Source organism: Pelobates fuscus, chromosome 4 (genome assembly GCF_036172605.1).
Source record: "Pelobates fuscus isolate aPelFus1 chromosome 4, aPelFus1.pri, whole genome shotgun sequence".
Taxonomy (NCBI): domain Eukaryota; kingdom Metazoa; phylum Chordata; class Amphibia; order Anura; family Pelobatidae; genus Pelobates; species Pelobates fuscus.
This window is the reverse complement of record NC_086320.1, coordinates 123,104,996-123,127,120: the sequence shown is the minus strand read 5'-3', so window position 1 is coordinate 123,127,120 and position 22,125 is coordinate 123,104,996. Positions and strand designations below refer to the sequence as shown.

Below are 22,125 nucleotides of genomic sequence, written 5' to 3'. Positions count from 1 at the left end.
CAAACACACACACTCTGCATTATACAGGGAGTGCAGAATTATTAGGCAAGTTGTATTTTTGAGGATTAATTTTATTATTGAACAACAACCATGTTCTCAATGAACCCAAAAAACTCATTAATATCAAAGCTGAATATTTTTGGAAGTAGTTTTTAGTTTGTTTTTAGTTTTAGCTATTTTAGGGGGATATCGGTGTGTGCAGGTGACTATTACTGTGCATAATTATTAGGCAACTTAACAAAAAGCAAATATATACCCATTTCAATTATTTATTTTTACCAGTGAAACCAATATAACATCTCAACATTCACAAATATACATTTCTGACATTCAAAAACAAAACAAAAACAAATCAGTGACCAATATAGCCACCTTTCTTTGCAAGGACACTCAAAAGCCTGCCATCCATGGATTCTGTCAGTGTTTTGATCTGTTCACCATCAACATTGCGTGCAGAAGCAACCACAGCCTCCCAGACACTGTTCAGAGAGGTGTACTGTTTTCCCTCCTTGTAAATCTCACATTTGATGATGGACCACAGGTTCTCAATGGGGTTCAGATCAGGTGAACAAGGAGGCCATGTCATTAGATTTTCTTCTTTTATACCCTTTCTTGCCAGCCACGCTGTGGAGTACTTGGACGCGTGTGATGGAGCATTGTCCTGCATGAAAATCATGTTTTTCTTGAAGGATGCAGACTTCTTCCTTTACCACTGCTTGAAGAAGGTGTCTTCCAGAAACTGGCAGTAGGACTGGGAGTTGAGCTTGACTCCATCCTCAACCCAAAAAGGCCCCACAAGCTCATCTTTGATGATACCAGCCCAAACCAGTACCTTGCTGGCGTCTGAGTCGGACTGGAGCTCTCTGCCCTTTACCAATCCAGCCACGGGCCCATCCATCTGGCCCATCAAGACTCACTCTCATTTCATCAGTCCATAAAACCTTAGAAAAATCAGTCTTGAGATATTTCTTGGCCCAGTCTTGACGTTTCAGCTTGTGTGTCTTGTTCAGTGGTGGTCGTCTTTCAGCCTTTCTTACCTTGGCCATGTCTCTGAGTATTGCACACCTTGTGCTTTTGGGCACTCCAGTGATGTTGCAGCTCTGAAATATGGCCAAACTGGTGGCAAGTGGCATCTTGGCAGCTGCACGCTTGACTTTTCTCAGTTCATGGGCAGTTATTTTGCGCCTTGGTTTTTCCACACGCTTCTTGCGACCCTGTTGACTATTTTGAATGAAACGCTTGATTGTTCGATGATCACCCTTCAGAAGCTTTGCAATTTTAAGAGTGCTGCATCCCTCTGCAAGATATCTCACTATTTATGACTTTTCTGAGCCTGTCAAGTCCTTCTTTTGACCCATTTTGCCAAAGGAAAGGAAGTTGCCTAATAATTATGCACACCTGATATAGGGTGTTGATGTCATTAGACCACACCCCTTCTCATTACAGAGATGCACATCACCTAATATGCTTAATTGGTAGTAGGCTTTCGAGCCTATACAGCTTGGAGTAAGACAACATGCATAAAGAGGATGATGTGGTCAAAATACTCATTTGCCTAATAATTCTGCACTCCCTGTATAAACATACTACATTCACTATACACACACACACAACACAAATACACACACTCTGCATTCCTTATATGCACACACTACACAAACACACACACTTTGCATTTAGTATATACAGCATTCACTTTACACACACACTGCATTCACTATACGCACACTACCCACACACTACACAAACACGCTGCTTTCATTATATACACACTAGACAAATACACACTGCATCCACTACACAAACACACACTGCATCCACACCACTCACACTACACAAACACAGACTGCATCCACTACACGTGGCATGTATATTTTGTGCATTTACCTTTAGAAATAGTTTTTTTTCCAAAATGGTAAATGTACAGAATATCGGCAAATTAAATCGGTTATCGGCCTGAAAGTTCACAGAATATCGGTATCGTTATCGGCTCTAAAAAATCAATATCGGTCGATCCCTACTGGGGGGCTAGTGTGCATGCACAGCAATTGCCTTGCTGCGCCAATCAATATCCACTAATAGAGATACATTGACTCAAAGTATCTCCATGGGATACAGTTTACATCTCCATGCAGAGTGTGGAGACACTAAACATCAGTCCTGCAAACTCTGCAAGACTGCATCCAGTATGACCCTCTAATGGCTGTCCAAGTGACAGCCACCAGAGATGGCTTAAGGCAGCAATGTAACCATGATCTTTTCTCAGAAAAAGACTGCTCAGCCTGCAAGGACAGTCTTTACCCCAAAACAAAAATATTAAGCGGTTATGGTGACTAGAGTTATCCCTTTACATTCTTTTGGTGAGAAGTGTCTTCACAAATCTCAATTTTGTTACAGCAAAATGTGTTCACTGACTTAGTTATTTAGTTTAATTCAAATTATACATTCCTCTGACAGTCATTTTATCCACCGCTAGATAACAACTGAACTGGGCTGATTGGGTCCTAACTTTTTTCAAATTAGATTTATTGCAGCAGGAATATTTGCTGGGAAAAAAAAAATTGTTCCAACTGAAATGAAACCAAATTGTAACCAAAAATCCAAAACTCAACAATAAAAAGAGTAGCCAAACTTATATGCCAAGTTAAAAGTAAGGTAGGGAGGGGTGTTATTATATTGCAAGGGGGAGATATTGAAATAGATAAAGTTCTCTTTGTCTGTGTAAAAGAAATTTGAATAAACAACGAAAATTCTGTTGCAATTCAAGTATTATACATTTCTCCGTAAGGGTCATGGACCTCTCCAATTCAATCAGTTATGGACTGCGCAGAATCAATTATTGGGAATACTCATTTGATATTTAAATTCATATATGCATTACTGAATTTAATGCAAACCTAAATAAAATAAGAATGGAGTTTGTTTTTCAAACTAAAAGCCCATTTAATATCTAACTATTAGTTAGCTATTCGAGAACACCACTGCTTTTGAAAAAAAATAGTTCCTCTTTAATTACACATACTTGCTCTTTATAACCATTTCTCCAATGGCAAGTTTCCAAACTGACCAGAGAAACCAGTTTGAACGCTATAAATATAATCAGCTGGATTGTATCAGCAAAATACTGTAATCATCAAATTAGTTCAAATGACGTTCTAGATTATGTAATTTGCAGAGGAGTGTAGGGAGAAAGGCAATACTCTGAAAAGTAGCCGTATAGACAAATTACAAAATAAGCTTTATTACAGTTGCCGATCAAGTTTCAAAATTCAGATTGAAAAACCTACAACACGACAGTAAAGGGATTGTTTGTCCGATCAGTATTTTTACACAAACCATGTTAGGATGGTAAGAACGACTGGCCCAGACAGGATGTGATACAGTAAACAGAACTTAGAATACAAAACAAAGAAAAAATTTTTTACTTGTGCACTATCCCAAATCAATAAGTTAATTTAAAGAACAAGGTTTTTTTTTTGGTTTTTTTTTTAATATCACACCAATGGCCATTTAAGTGTAAGCTCATGTGCCACATCAAAGCAAAACCTCCAAGTAGGCAAGTCCTACACTAACAATTCACTTTGCCGTCTTTAGCCAAAATGTACATTTTCCAAAGAGACAGAGATGCAGGTGAGCTTACACTTTGATGGCCATTGGTGTGATACTAAGAAACATCCGGTTATTTAAAGGAGCATAGAGATTTGGGATAGTACACAAGCAACTTTTTTTTTTTTTATTCTTAGTTTGTTTACTAGATCACATCCTATCTGGGCCAGCCATCCCAACGTGGTTTGTGTAAGAATACTGATCAGACAAACATTAATCCCTTTACTATCGTGTCAAGGTTTGTCAATCTGAGTTTTAAAACTTTATCGACAACTGAAATCAAGTTTATTTTGTAATTTGTCTATAGGGCTACTTTTCAGAGGATTGCCTTTCTTCCTACACTCCTCTGCAAATTACATAAACTAGAAAATTTGACGATTACAGTATTTTGCTGGTACAATCCATCTGATTATATTCTCAACATTCAAACTGGTTTCTCTGGTCAGATAAGAAATTTGCCATTGGAGAAATAGTTATAAATACATTTTTTTTGTATTGGGGTTGATGTGTATTATAGGAATATTGAGAGAGGAAAAAAAAAAACTCAGAAAGAAAAACTTTTTACACTGCATTAAAAAATCTGGGATGGTTAAAACAACACTATAGAGTTAGGAATACAAATGTGTATTCATAATGCTACAGAGCCCTGGAAGACCTTTAAGTGACCCTGCCAGGTTGAAAAAGGAGAGTAACTTACCTTTCCTCCCTCACAGCACTAGTCTCCGGCATGCCGCTACACCTCTTTCGCTGAGATCATCAAGATCGATGGAGGCTAGGGCACATGTGCCGCAAAACAGCGTGCAAATCTGAGAGACCATCTGACTGACATAGTGGAGTTTTACTCTACTATGTCGGTGGAAACGGCTCTTATTATTACAGCCACTAGAGGCAGGTTAGCCCTGAAATGAAAACATTACCTTTTCAGCTGCAAGGTAAAAATAGCTGGGGGATTAAAAATTAAGGTGAAGTGGTCTGGGAGTCTACAGTGTACCTTTAATCAAGGTCTTGAAGGACACTAGTTATCATAGATCCTAGTTTTGTATTCCCATGCAAACTCTAAATGTAGAACATTGTGTGACTCCGGATATCTTCATCTGCCACAAGCTGAAAATGGTGAATATTGCAGTGCCAAGGAGGAAGAGCACCAATTAAAGAGGAATGATCACTCGCTGTTAGCACAACCAAATAACCAACTAAAAGTCTGTTATTGGTTGGGCTATAATTTTTTTCTCTTTAGATATTAGATCACTTTTTTGTCTGCCAAGTATGGTACCCAAGATTCAGTTCTTCTGTTTTTTTGGTAGTTTATTTTTACTTGGGGAAAAATATTTTAGTCAACGAAAGCAAAAATGTTACACAATCATAAATGTGGGCCACAAAACAAACCCTGAAATTAGGAGCTCAAGAAAGGTTTCTAAAAGTAGATCTTAACCAAAGGATGCAGAACCGCCTCACAGTGTTGAGTAATTCGGCACTGTAATTACATGTGTACATGTCAAAGCAAGTTTTGCTTTGGTTATAGCTACTCACAAAACCTGAATTCTCCTTGTATCATAACAGGGCTAGCCAAAGTTAGATCCCAATGCCTTGTAGTATGACACAATCCAGGCAAGCAAAGTATTGTAAATATTAAAGGACCACTTTAGTGCCAGGAAAACACACTCTTTTTCCTGGCACTATAGTGGACCCCCTCCCGCCGGGCTCTGGGGAGAGTAAAGGGTTAAAACTTACCTTTACTCCAGCGCCGGGCGGGGAGCTCTCCTCCTCCTCCGATCCTCCCTTTCGGCTGAATGAGCATGCGCGGCAAGAGCTGCGCGCGCATTCACCCGGTCTCACAGGACGCTTGCGTGCTCTCACTGTGGACGCTTGCGTGCTCTCACTGTGATTTTCACAGACAGCCACTAGAGGATTTGGAGGCTGGATTAACCCCATTATAAACATAGCAGTTTCTCTGAAACTGCTATGTTTATAAAAAAAAAAAAAGTTAATCCTAAAGGGACCTGGCACCCAGACCACTTCATTAAGCTGAAGTGGTCTGGGTGCCTAGAGTGGTCCTTTAAGATCTGGAGATCCCTGTATTACAGTGTAATTCAAAGTCAGGTATAAATAAAACCATCCAACTAAACGGTTGGCATCACATTTAGACAAAGCCATAACTGCCCCATGCAGGTCAGATAAAACAACCCATTGCATGAACATTGTTTTATAGACTGGAGAAACAATTTGTTTTACTAAATTCATTTTAAGACTGCAAGTTTACAGATCTGGCTTTAAAGGAACACTATAGTGTCAGGAATACAAATGTGTATAGTTATATAGTCTATAGTTCTACTAGCATTAGCCCCCATCAACTACCTAAAAGGTGAATTTACTCACCTTTTTTCACCACCACGCAGTTTTTCTTCTCCACTCCCTTCACTGAGAACCAGTTGATCTCAGCCAATCCAATGCTTTCCTCTCCACCATTGACTGGGAGTCCCCTAGCACCTAGCCAACCCCCCAGTGATTAGGGGTCCCCAAACCCCTAGTAAATCTTACTATTTACTTGTAAGAGCACAGGTCCACCCCTATTATCCTATAGGGCCCCCACTGGGGGGACTACAGGTCCCCTGTTTAGTTTAATAGCCCCACTGATTATTTTAATAGGCTCACTGTTTAGTAGACATAACACGAGTAGGGGCAGGAGGGAGAATTTTACTTACCTTATTCTAATATGAGGGTCATATTGATTGACCCCATAGAGTGAGGAGGGTATGGGGTGGTTTTAGGAAGTGGCGGGGAGCAAATATTACAAGGAGGGAGCTGCAAGTCGGTAGCTCCCTCCGTGTAATAAACTAAATTAAATTTCAATTTTGTCTTCGTCTAATTTGTTGTAATTTCTATTAGTTCATTAGTCTTTTGAATGAATAGCCAGAATTTTGGTTCGAAATTTGGACAAAAGTGAATGCCCAAGTCTTCAAATAGGCATGCGTGGGAATTTCATGGTGCAAACTAGTATGGGCAAATTAAGGCAATGTGGTACACATCACCCAGGAACATTAAGATGATGGTGTCTAGGACATGGATCCATAGAAGAAATTCAGCAGTAAAAAAAAAAAAAAAAAATCAAGGGAAATGGGGTACCTAAAGGCATTTGGGGTTGACTGGGGTCACAGAGTAGAGGAGACGGGAAAAGGATACAAATAAACAAACGGATGTGGCCATGACAGTACTGCTTTAATTTGACCAAGAAGTAAAAAATAAAATATTATGCAGAATTTATAAAAAGATATGGATCTCACATTCACTATGGACAGAGGAAAATAAAATAGCAACACCTGGATACTGAGATCAAGCACAAGGGAGAAAATAAATAAAAATAAAGGCACATTGGCAGGGGATACAGTCATTAAGATACAGCAGGCATAACAAAAGAAACCCAGAAGACAAAAAAAAAAAAAAAAAACAACGCTGCTTTAGAGGATACCTCTAAAAGCCTGCTAAAATTAGTATGGCGTGAAGCAGAATATAGCTCTGCCTCTGCCATTTTATCACTGGAGCGGTTACCGGGCTTCAGGCTGCAGGAGACTGAGCATCTCTACTAAACTGTGAGTAAACCAGCTCCCATGGATTCCAGTCACCATAGCTACTTCAGTCCAATATTAAAGGGACACTATAGTCACCTGAACAACTTTAGCTTAATGAAGTAGTTTTGGTGTATAGCACATGCCCCTGCAGCCTCACTGCTAAATCCTCTGCCATTTAGGAGTTAAATCCCTTTGTTTATGAACCCTAGTCACACCTCCCTGCATGTGACGTGCACAGCCTTCCATAAACACTTCCTGTAAAGAGAGCCCTATTTAGGCTTTCTTTATTGCAAGTTCTGTTTAATTAAGATTTTCTTATCCCCTGCTATGTTAATAGCTTGCTAGACCCTGCAAGAGCCTCCTGTATGTGATTAATGTTCAATTTAGAGATTGAGATACAAATTATTTAAGGTAAATTACATCTGTTTGAAAGTGAAACCATTTTTTTTTTCATGCAGGCTCTGTCAATCATAGCCAGGGGAGGTGTGGCTAGGGCTGCATAAACAGAAACAAAGTGATTTAACTCCTAAATGACAGTGAATTGAGCAGTGAAATTGCAGGGGAATGATCTATACACTAAAACTGCTTTATTTAGCTAAAGTAATTTAGGTGACTATAGTGTTCCTTTAAGCTCAATTACATCAGTTATCACAATTTTCCAACAAAATAAATAAAATAAAAAAGCAGCACTTCTCAATGCAATGGAACACATTTCAATCAATATCAGTGGTCAAAGCATACCTCTTTTACAGACTTCGGCAAAGTACTTATGGAAGAGGCAAAAAAAATGGGGGTGAAATGGAACACTTCAGACACAAAGCACTTCAGCAAGCTGAATTTCTGTGTGTGTTTGGAATGTTCATTTAAATCACGTCCTTGCAAGGAATACGTATATACTATCCAAAATAGTGATTATCATTCCTAGATGTATGTCAATCTTTTATAGGTAGAAAATGGGTTTCTTCTGTTTTGACTTCATAAATAGAAATAAACAAAGAAGGATTAAACACTCTAGGAAAGGTCTCGTATCCTAGAAAATCCTCGTATCCTTGTATTTTACAAGCTTGCAGCTCAGCAGAGCCTTGGGAGAGGACATGCTCTATAAATTGAGAATTATGAGTAAAAAAAAAATAATACGCAAACAAAGGATTATTCAGTAAAGGGAGAATTGTCAGGAATTCAAAGTGAATTTCAAATTTAAGGATCATCTTAAATGGTTACACCAACAACCATGACTACTACTGTTTTCTGAACTGGTCATGGTGGTAGGAGTGAGTATTTGTAGTTATTTTTAATTGTGTGTCAGGGGCTAGTTGCATCCCCAGCACACATGACTTATGTCACCTTGAATTCTGTTCCAGGCTGCCAAATATCAACCCTGTGCATATTATACATGCGTCGTCAGCACACACTACATGCTGGAGACAGGTATGATCTGCTGGTGTCTTCCCTCCCTCCTATACGGATTGCATCCCTTCCTCCTTAGTAGCCAATGAGCCATTTATTTATTTTTACCCCCGCCATCCCTGCTCCTCCTTTCTTCGGCTCAGAATGCACGCGTGCACTGTGAACCAGGTGAATGATCTAATCAAAGGCTTATTATGATTTGACCTCCATGTGGCTTCTGTGATATCAGACAGGGGAGCTGCAATATTTTGCCAACAGGATTGGAGAAGCCATTTAAAGTCTTCACATGGCTACTTAAAGAAACAATCCGGGCACCAGCATGAAGTTGTTATGGTGCAAGGAGATCCCCAGAGAAAGGCTTACCTTAATAGGTTAAACCATTAACAAATAGGATTAACCATTAATTAATAAAAGGTAATTAATCATTTCCTCAACTTAAAATTTTTAATACCAAACAGGAGTAGACAAATGGGAACCTATTTCGTGAACAATGGTTTAGCCCCAAAGTCTTAAACCTGAAGCACATTAGCTCTTCGCACAAGATTACGCTGAAGTCAGAAGGCTTGAATTCAGAGGCCTCCGACTGGTAGCTACTGATAGGCTGAGAGTGTCATTTGACGCTTCCCATTCACAAAACAATGAGAAAAATATGGATGTTTCTCAATCCAGTTTGGAAATGGGGAGTTGCTGATGGGCTGATAGCGTTGGCTAAAACGCTCAGTGGCTCCCTGTCTGCGTTTTCCTGATTCAAGCCTCAGACTGCAGTAAATCTTTGTGATAAGAGCCAATGGGCACCAGATTCAAGACTACTTTAACTCTTACAGGTATGCTGGCGCGTGGGGACCTTTACATTTAAAACTCATTAGTAAAATCAGTCACGGGGGCAGACCATGAGCCAAAAGATAAAAAAATGCTGCAGGTAATCTCAGGATACAGCTATTCCAACATCCACTAAAAACCATATGAGCCATTCTGAGTGGGCAAAATCACCTGTCTCTCTTACACTTCTCCTTTTTCCCCAGCAGACATTACCTGAATTGTCTACAAAAAAAAAAACCTTCCCTCAGAAATTAGTCGTCTTTCCTACAACAAATAAACCTACACCTGGTTTACTTAAACAAACTATGAAGGCTATTGTATAATAAACCATAGAGCCTTAATGTTTCATTATTATGTCCCTTTGTTTTTTTAAGAATGTGGTGGTGTTTGTAAGCACAGCCAGGCGTGTGTCTGTGACAGAGAATGAACATTTTACATAACATTAAATGTCAGTTATAAATATACACTATATTAATACCATCAGAGAGAGAGAGAGAGAGGTGTGTGTTACTAAACCCAATGTCCCATGTCCCTTCTTATTATATCCCTTATGCAATGCATGTGTTTGGTTTTAGACCAGTGAATGCTGTATAAAGTAAGACTAGCGATGCCTAGGTACCACTTATCCCCATACTATGTCATATAAGCCAAAGTTATCCCCATGAAGCCCACACAGCTCCTATCACATATTGCAGTGTTGTAGATCTCAAACCTGGGAAGTTGCACAGTAGTAAGTCAGCAGTGAGGATGATTTCACAGAGACATACCCCCCCCTCCCCGCCTCGCTCTGTCACTGGGAGCCTCGCTTCCTCTTCCTCCTGCGCTCAGTGCGGGGCAGGAAGCGACACAGCGACTCAGCTCTTGGATCGGCGACGTCACGGTCACGTGGGGTGGGGTGGGGAGTGAGGCGGCCATGTTTTGAGTGGCACGTTGCCAGGCACAAACACTGATTGCAGGGAAGCGATACGCTTCTCGCTGCATTACGATTCCCGGCGTCCATTGCGCTGGCAATTCAGTATCAGTAATAGCAGGGTCTCTAGGAAGTGATCTGAAGTGCAGTGCAACTCCCACTCCCACTATCCTCCACCAGATGGTGGCTAATAAGCTGAGCTATTAATAAATTGTATTTTATTTCCTGAGACGTAATATTATTCAGGTGATATGATAATGGAATGTATCTTGTTACCATAAAATAAAAGAACTGGGTGGGCTATCAGTACTCATACCTACAATAAATGGGGTGTTTGTAAGAGACAATGGGCAGTACATCCCTCAATATTTCAAAGACAGACAATGTTGTTTATTTAAAGGGACATTTCAGGCCATTGGAGTGGTCTGGTTGCCAACTCCCACTACTCTTAACCCTGCTAGTGTAATTATTGCAGTTTTTTATAAACTGCAATAATTACCTTGCAGGGTTAACTCCACCTCTAGTGGCTGTCTACTAGACAGCCACTAGAGGTCACTTCCTGACTCATAGCACAGATTATCTGTGCTAGAGCGTAGCTGGACGTCCTCACACTGTGTGAGGACCTCCAGCATCGCTCATTCCCTCATAGGAAAGCATTGAAAATCTTTTTCAATGCTTTCCTATGGTGAGACCTAATGCGCATGCGCGGCAATGCCGCGCATGCGCTTTAGGTCTCCTCGGCCGGTGGGCGGGATCAGTCTCACCCACCGGCCGACGGAGTCAGTAGGAGGAGCGGCGCGGAGGAGGAGGCAGCGACGAGGGACATCGTTGCTGCCTCAGGTAAGTTTTCACCCCTTCAGCAACTGGGGATTGAGATATGCTGATAAGTGAGTAGTACCACCTGTAGGCGTTCTACTACTGGCTACAGACTATGTATGCTTAGTAGTGTGCTTAGCATTATTTAAGGAGAACAGGGAAACAGAGCCCATTACTCTCCATGGTTTATACTGAGTCCTGTGGTCATCCAATGCCTGTTGCCAGCGGGCCATGCTGAAGCTGGTGATCAGGGTCTTCAGGACAATCACGGGCTGTATATCTCGTAGCTGTCCACCAGCTCCCACCGTTATATACTCTCCTCACTGCGTTCAGACTGAGTCTTCGAGGTTCCATAGAGCGCTAGACCGCCTGGGTGTTGGAGCCGCATGCAGGTAGGTGAGGTCGGCAAGATCTCCGTCTGGCAGGGTTTTTCCGTGTGTGAGCCCTGCGAGTTGGCTTCTTCACAGGTGCAGGCTGCGTGGGACGCTTGCTCTTTTTTGCTCTCAGTCTAGGAGAGGTACAGGCTGTCTGTACAGAGCTGGAGGCCTCCGTGTTCTCGGCTGCAGTGAGTACGAGTTGTTGCTGGCGGGACTCAATCTGGGTCCAGAATGCTGCACACAGGGCATCGAAAGCCGCCTGAAACTTAAGTTCCCAGTGTAGCATATGCTCGGTTGGTGCGGCGGCCATCTTAGCTTCGCAACTCTCCCCTTATTAGTGATGTCCCGAACGGTTTGCTGGCGAATAGTTCCTGGTGAACATAGCTTGTTTGCGTTCGCCACAGATGGCGAACATATGCGATGTTCGGTCCGCCCCCTATTCGTCATCATTGAGTAAACTGACCCTGTACCTCACAGTCAGCAGACACATTCCAGCCAATCAGCAGCAGACCCTCCCTCCCACACCCTCCCACCTCCTAGACAGCATACAATTTAGATTAATTCTGAAGCTGCATTCTTTTTTTTTTATTATTTATTTATTTTTTAGACAGAAGTGTGTTATATTTGAGCATGCTAAGCTGAACGTGCGTATATCATGGCTAGTTGCACTGAGGGTATGAGTATATAGCAGTACATTGTTGTGAAAGATGGCTGTCATGTTTAGGGTGTAGCTTGCACGTTATCAACTGTGTATTTATATCAGCAGCTCCACCACTAGTTATAAATCAAGTGTGAGTCGCCCCATGAGATGAGACTAGTGAATAACATAATACATGAACGGTTAAGGTAAAGGCATGTAAGGAACTACGACAATAAACTCTTTAGGACGTGAAATAATGACATGTTTAAACGCTTGCTACTTTACGATTAGTTAATGTGCAGAGAGCAGTTCATGTGATCAAAGGCATGGTGTGGAGGATTGGCTATAGTGGGACATGTGTGAAAAAGTGTGAAAAAAGTAGAAAAGAACTGGAGAGGAGGGGATTTTAACAAAAGAATAGGCCAGACTGAAATGGAATGGATCTACAATATGAACACTCTAATCCCCCACGGACTAAATGCCGATTTTGAACTCTGCCATTTCCTATAGTTCTTTTTCATAAGCCCTTTTTACTTATGTATTTTAGCCACTTCTTATGTACATATTTTTACCACAATTCAAGTCCCATCCACATTATTGTATTTCAGCAGAAGTTTGACATTTGATGTTATTACATACATCCATGCTTAAATTTGTGGAAGTTCTCCCTAACCGTGTACCCATTATGTTGCTTTTACGGACAAGTTTTGCTGCTTTGTATTTACACCCATGCTTAAATTTGTGAAAGTTCTTCCCTCAACTGTGCTTCTTTTATGGATAAATCTGTTGCTTTGTATTTCCACCACATTTCTGTTGTTGGGAATTATAAAAAATATTCACAGATTTATCATGTTAATTCTATGTATCATCATGCACTTTCTACGTATTATCATGCACTTTCATGATTATTTTGCCATCTACCTCACACACATATATTATTCCATTAGTACTTTGATACATATTCGTCTTCGTTCGTATATAGATCGGGGTACTAGAGACTACACATTACTGTGTCACCATTTACCACTTATGGGTAACCATCATAACCAATATTATTCTAGATGGATTCATCATTTTAGATAATTAATATTGACTATTTAATCACAAATCCTTTTTTGGGATTCAAGTATTTCTCCTTCGCTACGTTTTAAATATTACATATCTTGTGACACATTCTTTCCTGTATGTTATGTATCGCTAACAAAAAATTATAATGTGAATGATCTAATCACACGCATATTCTTTGCACGTTTCTCTATGCTCTTGATTATAAACACGAGCAGAGCTTCTAATTAATAATACACATTTCTTTTTCCTTTGTTCCTTTTGGTCTATTACAAACATCATTTATTGGACATGATGAGTCTCTGAACGAACAGAAATTAATTTTATAAGGATCAGTTCCTATCCTTTCCTACGAACTTCTCCACTAAAGACTTTCGTGACCTCACATTCATGAGAAAGAGGCTTGATCCGCATACGACGTTAGAGGCTTGCACCTCATATGTTTTACCTGATCGTGGTAATTACGTAGAGGCACGAAGCACACCTAATCCTCATCCGTCAATTAAAGAAGGTATTTAAACACAGACCGGCAAACCAGGAGGATGCATTTGCTCTTCAACCCAGCTGAGGAAACTACACGCTGTAGTGAAACGCGTCCTGGGATTTTATTGTGGACATTGTTCCGTTTTTATTGTTTTACCTATTTAAAGTGTAACAAATAAAAGCAAGTTTTTTCTTTTCATCCTGGTGACCGGTGACTCTTTGCATCTTAGGGAGTGTAGTCCCTTACTACACATCACAAGACTGCAGAGCCATAGGGGCTCTAGGTTTGTAAGTATAATTCTTACACACCTCTCCACCATACTTTGGATACATACTGTGCTACCCTATTGCGGTCTCCTTTTTGTTTCCATTTTCTTAGGACCACACACAACATTCCAATATAGGGGTGGGTCGCCTAAACGGACCCGAAGCCATCCACACCAGAGCTAGGTTTATAGCTCTATGTTTGTGAGTGTTCCTATGTTTACTTTTATATACATTTTATATTAGTACGATTTTACACTATGTGGATATTTTTTTACATTATTACAGAACCTGATCCCATTTGACCTATTACTTGCATAAGTCTGTATTTTGGGTGTAGACTACCATCTACCTTTTAGATAACTACTACTTTTATTGTATATCTATAGAAGCGCTAAACTATTTATTTTTTCGTTTACTATTCTTATTGTATCTTATGGGAAGTTACTTGACTTAGTGTTTAGCAGCTTATCTTCATATTTTCATTGTATATACATCTTGTAAATATTTGTTTCATATACTAGCGCTGGTACCTGTTCTCTCTTTTTTTTGTACTATAGTGGGACATGCTTGGCAGGCTGCTGTTTACTGCTTGTGCTCATCCGATCCCTTCTGGGCGCCAGGTGCAGACCCTGGGAGTTCCTGATACCTGGAACAACAAATGCAAGTCTCAAGGCTGAGTGCCGGGTTCACGGCTTGAGGTGGTGGAAGCTTTTTTTGTCGGGTGGTCGGATCTGTCCCGGTGGTGCTTCACGTCCGGTGGGGGTTTGTGGTGGCTTAAGGTGGAGGCGAGTGCTTGACGTGGGGCAGGCTCTGCATTTCTGTTTGTGCCTCTGGTCCCGTCTTCGACGCCTTTTGCGTTGGTGGATTTTAATGGGGACTGCTTCACTTAGCTGTGGTGGAGCTTGTTGGGGCTGTGGTGGAGCTTGTTGGGGCTTCCTGCTTGTTATTTGCTTCCAAAATTGATTAAAAAGTCTGTCCAGCTTAGACTCAATATCCTGCCATGCTTTGCTGGTACCAAGAGGACACGCGGCTGCCGCCATATTGGGAGAGTCGCAGATGAGTATGTCAGCCTGGGCGGCTGTGCTCTGTGCGTCCATTAGCTCCAGACAGCCTTTCAGGGGTGGACCGGGATAACCCCCACCGGTCCGAGGGGGGGGTAACGGAGCTCCTGCCGGGAAGTAGCTGCTCCTGGGCATCCCAGGATCGGGAGATCAGCCGCCTCTCCCGCCCGTTGAGCACCAGGCCACACTTGCCACGCGGAGGTAAGTAAGACTCTGTCGAGTTGCTGACCGCTATTAAGCATGTCGGGTCGGTCAGGTAGGAGCAACATTGCTGGGTCATCCCCTTCTGGGGTGAAATTCACTTGTTGATAGCTGCTTAAAGTGAGATATTGAGGGAGCTCACACGAAGTGCGTCTTTCCTCCATGACAGCTAGGCCCCGCCCCCCGGAAGCTGCATTCTTAGTAAGAGGAGGGACAGTGTAGCTGCTGCTGATTTAATAGGGAAATCGATAGCTAGGCTAGTGTATTCAGTGTCCACTACAGTCCTGAAGGACTCATCTGATCTCTGCTGTAAGGACAGCACCCCAAAAAGCCCTTTTTAGGGCTAGAACATCAGTGTGCTTTTTTTTTTTCTGTGTAATCTAATTACAGTTGCCTGCCTGCCAGCGTGTGTGTCAGGCTCACAGCGTATACTGTGCCCACTTGTCCAGTGCCACCACTCATATCTGGTGTCACCAGGGGCGTACCTGGAGTATTTGGCACCCGGGGCGGATCCTTTATTTGGCACCCCCCACCCAACACTTTGAAATGTAAAAAACAACTGCAATTTTTGTATTTGGCACTGAACACCGAAACAGACACACACACAGACACACACACACACACACAGACAGACACACAGACATACAGACACACAGACATACAGATACACATGTATAAGTGTGTGTTTGCGTAGTGAATGCAGTGTGTTTGCGTAGTGGGTGCAGTGTGTGTTTAGTGGATGCAGTGTGTGTGTATGCAGTGTGTGTATAGTGTATGCAGTGTGTGTGTATGGTGTATGCAGTGTGTGTGTGTATAGCGTATGCAGTGTATAGTGTGTGCAGTGTGTGTATGCAGTGTGTGTGTATGGTGTATGCAGTGTATAGTGTATGCAGTGTGTGTGTATAGTGTATGCAGTGTATAGTGTGTGCAGTGTGTGTATAGTGTGTGCAGTGTGTGTGTATTCAGTGTGTGTATAGTGTATGCAGTGTATAGTGTATGCAGTGTGTGTGTATAGTGTATGCAGTGTATAGTGTGTGCAGTGTGTGTATAGTGTGTGCAGTGTGTGTGTGTATGCAGTGTGTGTGTAGTGTATGCAGTGTATAGTGTATGCAGTGTGTGTGTGTAGTGTGTGCAGTGTATAGTGTATGTAGTGTGTGTATAGTCTGTGCAGTGTTTGTATAGTGTGTGCAGTGTGTGTGTATAGTGTATCCAGTGTATAGTGTATGCAGTGTGTGTGTGTGTATAGTGTGTGTATAGTGTGTGCAGTGTGTGTATGCAGTGTGTGTATAGTGTGTGCAGTGTATAGTGTATGCAATGTGTGTGTATAGTGTGTGCAGTGTATAGTGTATGCAGTGTGTGTATAGTGTATGCAGTGTATAGTGTGTGCAGTGTGTGTATAGTGTGTGCAGTGTTTGTATGCAATGTGTGTGTATGGTGTATGCAGTGTGTGTGTGTGTAGTGTATGCAGTGTATAGTGTATGCAGTGTGTGTGTATGCTGTATGCAGTGTATAGTGTATGCAGTGTGTGTGTATAGTGTGTGCAGCGTATAGTGTATGCAGTGTGTGTGTATAGTGTGTGCAGTGTGTGTGTATAGTGTATGCAGTGTATAGTGTATGCAGTGTGTGTATAGTGTATGCAGTGTATAGTGTATGCAGTGTGTGTGTATAGTGTATGCAGTGTGTGTGTATAGTGTATGCAGTGTATAGTGTGTGTATAGTGTGTGCAGTGTGTATGCAGTGTGTGTGTATAGTGTATGCAGTGTGTGTGTATAGTGTATGCAGTGTATAGTGTGTGCAGTGTGTGTATAGTGTGTGCAGTGTGCATGTTGTGTGGAATAAGTGCTGCCACTTACCTGCCCGTCCTGTCCTCCTCGACTGGTGGTCAGGTGACAGTGAAGAGGGGCCCAGTACTTTGCATCCTTGTTTCCCATCCAGCAGCAGCAGGGTCCTCTGTTCTCGCGATCCGCGAGAGCGCAACGCAGTGATTTATGCCCTTTATGGATTAAAACCAGACTCTGCATCAACTATGTAATTTTCCATGGGAGTTTTGCCATGGATCCCCCTCCGGCATGCCACAGTCCAGGTGTTAGTCCCCTTGAAACAACTTTTCCATCACTATTGTGGCCAGAAAGAGTCCCTGTGGGTTTTAAAATTCGCCTGCCTATTGAAGTCTATGGCGGTTCGTCCCTTCGCGAACATTTGCGGAAGTTCGCCATTCACGAATGGAAAATTTTATGTTCGCGACATCACTACCCCTTATTAGTGATGTACCGAACTGTCCGCCGGCAGACAGTTCCCGGCGAAATTAGCTTGTTCGCGTTCGCCGCGGCGGGCGGACACATGCGCAGTTCGATCCGCCCCCTATTCGTCATCATTGGGCAAACTTTGACCCTGTGCCTCTCGGTCAGCAGACACATTACAGCCAATCAGCAGCACTCCCTCCCTTCCACACCCTCCAACCTCCCTCCCAGCATCTATTTTCGATTCATTCGGAAGATGCATGCTTAGTGAGAGGAGGGAAAGTTTAGCTGCTGCTGATTACATAGGGAAATTGATAGCTAGGCTCGGGTATTCAGTGTCCACTACAATCCTGAAGGACTCATCTGATCTCTGCTGTAAGGACAGCACCCCAAAAAGCCCTTTTTAGGGCTAGAACATCAGGCTGCTTTTTTTTTTTTTTTTTCCTGTGTAATGTAATTGCAGGTGCCTTCCTGCCAGCCTGTGTGTCAGGCTCACAGCATATTCTGTGCCCACTTGCCCAGTGCCACCACTCATATCTGTTTTAACAATCGGTTAAGCTTTACATTTAAAATAAATATTTTTTTTTCACTGTAATAGAAGAGCAGTTGCCTGCCTGCCAGCTTCTGTGTGAGGTTGGATGCCTTGCCCATTTGCACAGTCAGTGCCACCACTCATATCTGTTTTAACAATCGGTTAAGCTTTAGATTTAAAATAAATAAAAAAATTTCACTGTAATAGAAGAGCAGTTAGTTGTCTGCAAGCATCTGGGTGTCAGGCCTACTTCAGCGTGTGCCCTGCACAACCCTGCCAGCGTGCTTTGACAGTTGCCAATCATATCTGCTGTCTCTTTAGCGTGCTTTTACAAAGAAAAAAGGTTTCCAGTGTAAGCTAATAGCAGCCAGTCAGTGTCCTTCAAGCGGCTCTGTCAGGCCTTCCTTCAGCGTGTGCCCTGCACAACACTGCCAGCGTGCTTTGACAGTTGCCAATCATATCTGGTGTCTCTTTAGCGTGCTTTTACAAAGAAAAAAGGTTTCCAGTGTAAGCTAATAGCAGCCAGTCAGTGTCCTTCAAGCGGCTCTGTCAGGCCTTCCTTCAGCGTGTGCCCTGCACAACCCTGCCAGCGTGCTTTGACAGTTGCCAATCATATCTGGTGTCTCTTTAGCGTGCTTTTACAAAGAAAAAAGGTTTCCAGTGTAAGCTAATAGCAGCCAGTCAGTGTCCTTCAAGCGGCTCTGTCAGGCCTTCCTTCAGCGTGTGCCCTGCACAACCCTGCCAGCGTGCTTTGACAGTTGCCAATCATATCTGGTGTCTCTATAGCGTGCTTTTACAAAGAAAAAAGGTTTCCAGTGTAAGCTAATAGCAGCCAGTCAGTGTCCTTCAAGCGGCTCTGTCAGGCCTTCCTTCAGCGTGTGCCCTGCAAAACCCTGCCAGCGTACTTTGACAGTTGCCAATCATATCTGGTGTCTCTATAGCGTGCTTTTACAAAGAAAAAAGGTTTCCAGTGTAAGCTAATAGCAGCCAGTCAGTGTCCTTCAAGCGGCTCTGTCAGGCCTTCCTTCAGCGTGTGCCCTGCACAACACTGCCAGCGTGCTTTGACAGTTGCCAATCATATCTGGTGTCTCTTTAGCGTGCTTTTACAAAGAAAAAAGGTTTCCAGTGTAAGCTAATAGCAGCCAGTCAGTGTCCTTCAAGCGGCTCTGTCAGGCCTTCCATCAGCGTGTGCCCTGCACAACCCTGCCAGCGTGCTTTGACAGTTGCCAATCATATCTGGTGTCTCTTTAGCGTGCTTTTACAAAGAAAAAAGGTTTCCAGTGTAAGCTAATAGCAGCCAGTCAGTGTCCTTCAAGCGGCTCTGTCAGGCCTTCCTTCAGCGTGTGCCCTGCACAACCCTGCCAGCGTGCTTTGACAGTTGCCAATCATATCTGGTGTCTCTTTAGCGTGCTTTTACAAAGAAAAAAGGTTTCCAGTGTAAGCTAATAGCAGCCAGTCAGTGTCCTTCAAGCGGCTCTGTCAGGCCTTCCTTCAGCGTGTGCCCTGCACAACACTGCCAGCGTGCTTTGACAGTTGCCAATCATATCTGGTGTCTCTTTAGCGTGCTTTTACAAAGAAAAAAGGTTTCCAGTGTAAGCTAATAGCAGCCAGTCAGTGTCCTTCAAGCGGCTCTGTCATGCCTTCCTTCAGCGTGTGCCCTGCACAACCCTGCCAGCGTGCTTTGACAGTTGCCAATCATATCTGGTGTCTCTTTAGCGTGCTTTTACAAAGAAAAAAGGTTTCCAGTGTAAGCTAATAGCAGCCAGTCAGTGTCCTTCAAGCGGCTCTGTCAGGCCTTCCTTCAGCGTGTGCCCTGCACAACCCTGCCAGCGTACTTTGACAGTTGCCAATCATATCTGGTGTCTCTATAGCGTGCTTTTACAAAGAAAAAAGGTTTCCAGTGTAAGCTAATAGCAGCCAGTCAGTGTCCTTCAAGCGGCTCTGTCAGGCCTTCCTTCAGCGTGTGCCCTGCACAACACTGCCAGCGTGCTTTGACAGTTGCCAATCATATCTGGTGTCTCTTTAGCGTGGTTTTACAAAGAAAAAAGGTTTCCAGTGTAAGCTAATAGCAGCCAGTCAGTGTCCTTCAAGCGGCTCTGTCAGGCCTTCCATCAGCGTGTGCCCTGCACAACCCTGCCAGCGTGCTTTGACAGTTGCCAATCATATCTGGTGTCTCTTTAGCGTGCTTTTACAAAGAAAAAAGGTTTCCAGTGTTACCTAATAGCAGCCAGTCAGTGTCCTTCAAGCGGCTCTGTCAGGCCTTCCTTCAGCGTGTGCCCTGCACAACCCTGCCAGCGTGCTCTGACAGTTGCCAATCATATCTGGTGTCTCTTTAGCGTGCTTTTACAAAGAAAAAAGGTTTCCAGTGTAAGCTAATAGCAGCCAGTCAGTGTCCTTCAAGCGGCTCTGTCAGGCCTTCCTTCAGCGTGTGCCCTGCACAACACTGCCAGCGTGCTTTGACAGTTGCCAATCATATCTGGTGTCTCTTTAGCGTGCTTTTACAAAGAAAAAAGTTTCCAGTGTAAGCTAATAGCAGCCAGTCAGTGTCCTTCAAGCGGCTCTGTCAGGCCTTCCTTCAGCGTGTGCCCTGCACAACACTGCCAGCGTGCTTTGACAGTTGCCAATCATATCTGGTGTCTCTTTAGCGTGCTTTTACAAAGAAAAAAGGTTTCCAGTGTAAGCTAATAGCAGCCAGTCAGTGTCCTTCAAGCGGCTCTGTCAGGCCTTCCATCAGCGTGTGCCCTGCACAACCCTGCCAGCGTGCTTTGACAGTTGCCAATCATATCTGGTGTCTCCATAGCGTGCTTTTACAAAGAAAAAAGTTTCCAGTGTAAGCTAATAGCAGCCAGTCAGTGTCCTTCAAGCGGCTCTGTCAGGCCTTCCTTCAGCGTGTGCCCTGCACAACACTGCCAGCGTGCTTTGACAGTTGCCAATCATATCTGGTGTCTCTTTAGCGTGCTTTTACAAAGAAAAAAGGTTTCCAGTGTAAGCTAATAGCAGCCAGTCAGTGTCCTTCAAGCGGCTCTGTCAGGCCTTCCTTCAGCGTGTGCCCTGCACAACCCTGCCAGCGTACTTTGACAGTTGCCAATCATATCTGGTGTCTCTATAGCGTGCTTTTACAAAGAAAAAAGGTTTCCAGTGTAAGCTAATAGCAGCCAGTCAGTGTCCTTCAAGCGGCTCTGTCAGGCCTTCCTTCAGCGTGTGCCCTGCACAACACTGCCAGCGTGCTTTGACAGTTGCCAATCATATCTGGTGTCTCTTTAGCGTGGTTTTACAAAGAAAAAAGGTTTCCAGTGTAAGCTAATAGCAGCCAGTCAGTGTCCTTCAAGCGGCTCTGTCAGGCCTTCCATCAGCGTGTGCCCTGCACAACCCTGCCAGCATGCTTTGACAGTTGCCAATCATATCTGGTGTCTCTTTAGCGTGCTTTTACAAAGAAAAAAGGTTTCCAGTGTAAGCTAATAGCAGCCAGTCAGTGTCCTTCAAGCGGCTCTGTCAGGCCTTCCTTCAGCGTGTGCCCTGCACAACCCTGCCAGCGTGCTCTGACAGTTGCCAATCATATCTGGTGTCTCTTTAGCGTGCTTTTACAAAGAAAAAAGGTTTCCAGTGTAAGCTAATAGCAGCCAGTCAGTGTCCTTCAAGCGGCTCTGTCAGGCCTTCCTTCAGCGTGTGCCCTGCACAACACTGCCAGCGTGCTTTGACAGTTGCCAATCATATCTGGTGTCTCTTTAGCGTGCTTTTACAAAGAAAAAAGTTTCCAGTGTAAGCTAATAGCAGCCAGTCAGTGTCCTTCAAGCGGCTCGGTCAGGCCTTCCTTCAGCGTGTGCCCTGCACAACACTGCCAGCGTGCTTTGACAGTTGCCAATCATATCTGGTGTCTCTTTAGCGTGCTTTTACAAAGAAAAAAGGTTTCCAGTGTAAGCTAATAGCAGCCAGTCAGTGTCCTTCAAGCGGCTCTGTCAGGCCTTCCATCAGCGTGTGCCCTGCACAACCCTGCCAGCGTGCTTTGACAGTTGCCAATCATATCTGGTGTCTCTTTAGCGTGCTTTTACAAAGAAAAAAGGTTTCCAGTGTTACCTAATAGCAGCCAGTCAGTGTCCTTCAAGCGGCTCTGTCAGGCCTTCCTTCAGCGTGTGCC

At 43.2% G+C, this 22,125-nt stretch overlaps 1 protein-coding gene across 1 annotated transcript in view; it reads right to left on the bottom strand.

The window, feature by feature from the left end:
• RALBP1 (ralA binding protein 1) overlaps positions 1 to 10,278 on the bottom strand; it is a 47,832-nt gene extending 37,554 nt beyond the window's left edge. Inside the window, exon 1 of the mRNA XM_063451567.1 lies at positions 10,111 to 10,278. The gene's annotated coding sequence lies outside the window, so the exon portion shown is untranslated. The remainder of the gene's footprint in view (positions 1 to 10,110) is intronic.
• Positions 10,279 to 22,125: the final 11,847 nt, after the last annotated feature.